This window comes from Peromyscus maniculatus, chromosome 19 (assembly GCF_049852395.1).
Source record: "Peromyscus maniculatus bairdii isolate BWxNUB_F1_BW_parent chromosome 19, HU_Pman_BW_mat_3.1, whole genome shotgun sequence".
NCBI classification, from domain to species: domain Eukaryota; kingdom Metazoa; phylum Chordata; class Mammalia; order Rodentia; family Cricetidae; genus Peromyscus; species Peromyscus maniculatus.
The window spans coordinates 1373441-1379440 of NC_134870.1; the positions used below are offsets into that span (position 1 = coordinate 1373441).

Sequence of the window (6000 nt, forward strand, 5' to 3'; positions counted from 1 at the left end):
CTCTGCGGTCGTCTCTTGTTTCTCTGCATAACTTACCAATGAACTCCCATAATTTAAGGTAATCAAAGTTTCTCTCATGTTCAAAATGCCTAGCAAGATATTTGCCACAAAAGTCTGGCTACCTGAAACCACATAAAAGTAGAAGAAACTGACTCCATATCTACATACTCATCATGTATACAAACTTCCAGTAACAATAAAATGTGGGCCTCATGACTGCTAGGCAAACACTACTACTGAGCTGCATTGACAAAACTCTCTGATATGTCAGTTTAAAAAATTATCAATCAATTCATGATACCATGCCCTTTCTCCACGTATTCACTAGGATCAAGAATTTAGTACCTCATAAAAAATGAGTTAATCACAATGACAAAAGTAGCATTAATATAAGCAAAAATACACAAAACAGTTCCAAAATACTCAAGAAAATAAATAAAAAAACCAAGTCAGACTTTTGAGATGGAGTTGCTATGTAACCCAGACTGGACTCTGCCTCTCAAGCGTTAAGATGCACCACACCTGGTTTCCAAGATAAAATTCTGACAGCCTTTAAAAATAGTAGGTACATAAACTGTTAAATATAATTGTGGGTTTTTTTTTTATTTGTTTGTTTGTTTTTTGAGACAGGGTTTCTCTGTGTAGTTTTGGTGAATGTCTTGGATCTTGCTCTGTAGACCAGGCTGGCCTCAAACTCAGAGATCTGCCTGGCTTTCCCAAGTGCTGGGATTAAAGGCGTGCACCACCACCACCACCGCCTGGCTAAATATAATTTTTTTAAGATGCTATATATTGCTGTACACTTTTAATATAAGATTAACTATTTTTAGATTTACTAATTGAATGTGTATGAGTGTTTTACCTGTATGTTTGTATGTCCACCATGTTTATGTCTGGTGTCTATTGAGGTCAAAAGAGGGTATCAAATCCCCTGCAACTAGAATTAGGGATGACTGTGAGCCACCATGTGGATGCCGGAAACAGAACCTAGGTCCTCTAAAAGAACAAGCATCGAGTGTTCTTAAACACTGAGTCATCTCTCTAGCACCTTATATTAATTAACTTTAAATTCAGGCATTAATACATCTGAATATAATTACTTATAACACAATAACTATAAACTATATAACAATATCAACGAAAGCTACTTACATAAGAGCTGGGTGGTGGTGATTGCACACTTTTAAATCCCAGCACTTGGGAGGCAAAGGCAGGCCAATCTCTAGAAGTTCAAAGCCAGCCTGGTCTACAGAGCAATTCCAGGACAGCCAGAGAAACCCTGTTTCGGAGAAAAACAAAAGAAAACAAAAAGCTATTTAGAATCTGTGGTAGTTTGAAAGTAACTGCCCCCATCAACTCAAAAGGAGTGGAACTATTACATTAGAGGTGTGGCCTTGATGGAGGAAGTGTGTCACTGTGGAAGAGGGCTTTGAGGTCTCATATGAGCTCAAGCCATGCTCACTGTCTCAGACCACTTCCTGACGCCTGTGGATCAAGATGTACGACTCTCGCCGGGCGGTGGTGGCGCACGCCTTTAATCCCAGCACTCGGGAGGCAGAGCCAGGAGGATCTCTGTGAGTTCGAGGCCAGCCTGGGCTACCAAGTGAGTCCCAGGAAAGGCGCAAAGCTATGCAGAGAAACCCTGTCTCGAAAAACCAAAAAAAAAAAAAAAAAAGATGTACGACTCTCAGCTCCTTCTCCAACACCAATGTCTGCCTGCACAGCATGGGCCATATCCTGCCATGAAAATGGACTAAACCTTTGGCAGTAGAAACCCTAAGACAGAAACCTACATGCTTTTTAAGAGGACAAAGTGTTCTGAAATGAGAACAAGAACATTAGACACAAATGGTGGCACACACCTGTCGCAGCAGTTGGGTTGCCTAGTTACATAGCAAGAACTTATGGAGGAAGAAGTGGAGAAAAGAAAGGAAGAAGAAAAGGCCAGGTTTGGTGCTTCACACCTTTAATCTCTCCCAGACGGGGCTAGGTAGTGAGATCTTGTCACTCCAAAAGGTAAGTGGGAGAAGGGAGAGCACACTGGGTGCTCACCACCTGAGAAGTGGAAGCAGGTGTACCTCAAGGCCAGCCTGAGCTACAGGAGACCCTATTTTAATGAAACTAAGGGAAAGAACCACTGCACGAAAGTAACACTTAATGTCTTACTTTATTTACTCCTACAGGATCAGAATGAATCTTGCTATCTTCAAATATTCATACCACCTTACTCCCAAAGAGAAAAGACCCAGACCCCTGTAAGTTACCCTTGCTCCAGTGAATAAATTCCCACCCATTCTCAAAGAACTCTAGTGATACACACTCATGGAGGCCACATACACAGACATAAAAGTAGGAAGGGAACTCTGAAAAGCGTGCCAATGGGAGAGGGAGAGAATGAGAGGTGAAAATGACTGAGATTCATTATATAAATCAAACTGTCAACAGTAAAAAAGCAAAAAACCAGGAGAATAAGGCTTCATTACTAAGAATTACAGCAGTAAAACAAAATTTCTGTAAATACATAGCCAAAGAATTTTCACTGATTCATGACACACTCACAAAAAGCCTAAGCTTCAAAAGGGTTAACAAAATTCCTTAATGAATTACCTACAGTATTAATAATTTTACTGGTATCGGTTTCTATCCTTTAAATTCATTACCAACATTTGAGGTTATTCAGTGAATTCTGGGAGAGACAAACCTCATAAAAGTCACAGAAAAAATATTCAACTATTATAAAAATACATTATTTTGAATTATGCAACCCTAGTCACTTTCATTTTTAGGACAAATAACAATCAACTCTGTGTTTTGATGAATCACCAAGTCAAAAAAGACCATCCTGCAAAGGGAGTTAATGGTATTCATCATGAGTGTCCTTTTTGTGAAGCATCATTTCTCAATTTAAAAGAGGCACAAACACCTGGCATGGGACAGATGTTAAATAAAATAAGATTAAGATAAAAAGAACTTGAGGAATGTAGGGAAACACTCAAGAAGCTCACCCTTCCCTGGTGAGGAGACATTTTCTCCTGGGTGCCGCCACTCTTAAGTTAGGCGCTCACGAGGCCATAAAGAATCCTAATTAAAATCATTGGTACCCCACCCCAGGACTGGAGAGTAAAAGGGAGACTAGCTGAGAAGAGAAAGGTGGTCAGAGGGAGTGGCAGGGGAATAAGAAAGGGTAATGGAGGAGTGACTGTGACTGAAATATATTAATACATGTATGAAAATATAACAATGAAATAACTATATAACACGCTAATCAGCAACTTTCGAAATTGTGCTCATTAAAAAATTATTTTGTTGCTAGCTGTAGCGGCACACGCCTTTAATCCCAGCATTTCAAGAGGCAGAGGCAGGCGGATATATAGTTCAGGGACAGCCTGGTCTACAGAGTGAGTTCCAGGATAGCCAAGGCTAATACACAGAGAAAACCTGTGTCGAAAAACCACACACAACCACAACCACACACACACACACACACACACACACACACACACACACACACACACAGAGGAACAGTGTGTCTACTACAATTCTAACTTCCTCATTTCCTCAGATGATAAAAGCCTGAATTAGGAGCTTCCAAATTAAGCACTTTCATTTACTTCTGTTTTGTTCAGTCTCGGTGGGAATTTTTAAGTTTTTTTCAAGTTAAAAAAAAAAAATTCATTAGCGTTAGTACCCTATGTAAAATGCAACCAGAGAAGCTAAATTACAGCTTAGTTCACTGCAACCTTGACCAGCACAACTGAAATTGTGTTTCCAAGTTTCTTATTTCTGGTCCTAGAGACTGAACCCAGGACCTTGCTCATGTTAAGCTATACACACAGAACCACACCCCCAGGCCATGCCTACATTTATTTATGTGTATGTATACTGAGGACACCTGACCTTCCGAGTCAATGCTCCCAGTTCTCTGCCTCCACGTGATCAGGCATCAAACTCAGCTTGTCAGGCTCAGGAGCCTTTTTTACTGGCTGAATCATCTCCTCAGCCCCTCAGTCCTACTTTTTGAAACTGTTTAGGTTTGGGGGAGAAGCAGCATCAGGTCACATCATATTATTTCACCAAGTAAGATACTGGCGTGGTGGTGCTCACCTTTAATCCCAGCATTGGGGATTAAAGGTGATCTGAGTTCCAGACCAGCCTGAGCTACGTGGTGAGTCTCTGAAAGGGGGCAAGAAAAACACAGCCCCGTTTTGTAATTTGTAACACCATTTAGGTCCTGTGTGCTGCCACTGCTTCTTGCTACAAGAAACCCGTTTCAGCCAAGACTGCATGCAGTACTTGTAGCATCTTCCCGTACTTCCCACTCCCCCGCCTACCGCCAACACTACAAAATTCTGTCCCAGTCGCATTTTCACAACGCACCATTTAGAGGTGGGGGGTGGGGATCCGCTTTTCCGACTTTTGGTGACAGACGACTCTGCCTGTGCAAAACAAACCCTGGTTATAATCTATCCAGTGAGATCAGAATCTGAGACCCCATTCGCTTCCGCTCACACCTCTCTACCGATACAAAACTTCCCCGGGGCCCCCGAAGGACCCTACCTGCGCTCCGACCCCCATCTCCAGCCTGCATTATTTCCTGAGATGGGGCGCCGGCCATCGCTCCCCTCCCCAGATGAGGACGCGGGAGCCGGGATCCCCACATCCCGCCCGGCACGCCGCTGCAGGGCCTTAGGGTTCAGGCCGGGTCAGCGGGAGGCGCCGGAGCCGCAGCCGCGCTGCTGCAGGAGGCCGGGGAGCGACGGCGGAAGGGAGACGGACGGACGGACGGAAGGAGGGAGGCCGGGGCGGGGACCAGGCCCCGGCTACCTGCGGGGTGGCAGCCCGTGCAGGCTGCCCGCGGTCGCCACGGCCGCACGCCACCTCCAGCCGTCCGGGGACCCCGGCTCCTCTCGGACTCTGACAGCCGGCACGCCGCGGCAGGTGACGCGCAGCCGCCCAGCTCCGGCGCCCGCGTCCGCCAGCCCTGCCGCTGGTGCCGGGGCTGCGAGGAGCCGGGACCCACGCGGGAGAGGCGTGCGGCAGCCGACAGGGAGGGCGGGGCGGGAGGACAGCCGTCCGCCCCCCGCAGGCGGCGGGAGAGCGTGGCGAGGACGCGGGGGCCGCGGGGGATGCTCACGTACCTTCCCGCGGCGCGGCCCGGCTGCGACCGAGCCCGCAGGTCGCCTCACATCCGGGTACCCGGAGACACTCAGCTGCTTCTGCCGCGGCCGTCGCCGCCCCGCGGCACAAACACCAAACTTCCGGCGGCGGCGGCGACGCCTCCCGTCAGATGGGAGTTACCTGGGGCCGTCGTGGGTGCGCTTGCGCGGCGCTCCTCCTCAGCCCCAGCCCGCCCGCGGACGAAGATGGCCGCCACGCTCCCTGCGTGTCACGCAGTTTCCACCCGGGCCGAGACGGCCGGGCGTCGGGGAAAGGCGAGCGGCAGTCCACACTCAGCGCAGGCGCGGTGGGAGGCCTGGCGTGCGCGCCGCCGGGGGTGGGCGCCTTCGGGGAGGTGGCAGCGCCCCCTGTTGGTGACGGGCTGTGCCGGTCTCCGGCCAGACCCCCGTCTGTGCCTGTGAGGTGGCAGAGGGCGACAGCTTGCAGCCAGATCCTCCACCTGAGATGGATCCCTGGGAGCTGTCTTCTGACTGCCACACGCCAGCCAGGCCATGCGCACCCACACACGCGCAAATGAGGACGGTAATAAATGTGTAAAACCCATTTAAAATAAACTCACCCGGGCCGCAAAGGTCCCCATCTCTTTCTGTGGGCCCCATTCCGAGGGCCTTATCCTTTGATCTTTAACGGGGGGCCATTAATGTAAAGAAAGGGGGTGGGATTGAGTGACCATTCTTACCCCAAACTACACCAGAGCACAGGATTCACCCTTTCTTTACCAGTGTTCTTAGGCCTGAGAGCTAAGAGCCTGAAATGTAGAGTTTCCACTAAGTTTAGTCAAGGTGATATGCAGACAGGCTGCGGCTTTTAGAAATGGCCAAA

At 48.1% G+C, this 6000-nt stretch overlaps 1 protein-coding gene across 8 annotated transcripts in view; it reads right to left on the minus strand.

The window, feature by feature from the left end:
- Window positions 1-5465, minus strand: part of Esco1 (establishment of sister chromatid cohesion N-acetyltransferase 1) — a 65464-nt gene extending 59999 nt beyond the window's left edge. Inside the window, exons 1-3 of one of the 8 annotated variants that reach the window (XR_013045955.1) lie at window positions 5139-5398; window positions 4378-4436; window positions 1153-1279 (exon numbers count right to left, since the gene is read on the minus strand). The gene's annotated coding sequence lies outside the window, so the exon portion shown is untranslated. Of the gene's footprint in view, window positions 1-1152; window positions 1280-4377; window positions 4437-4557; window positions 4712-5138 lie in introns of those variants that run through there. The other 7 variants (XM_076554713.1, XR_013045954.1, XM_042264273.2 and 4 more) reach the window with 7 other exon arrangements.
- Between the last annotated feature and the right edge of the window lie 535 nt (window positions 5466-6000).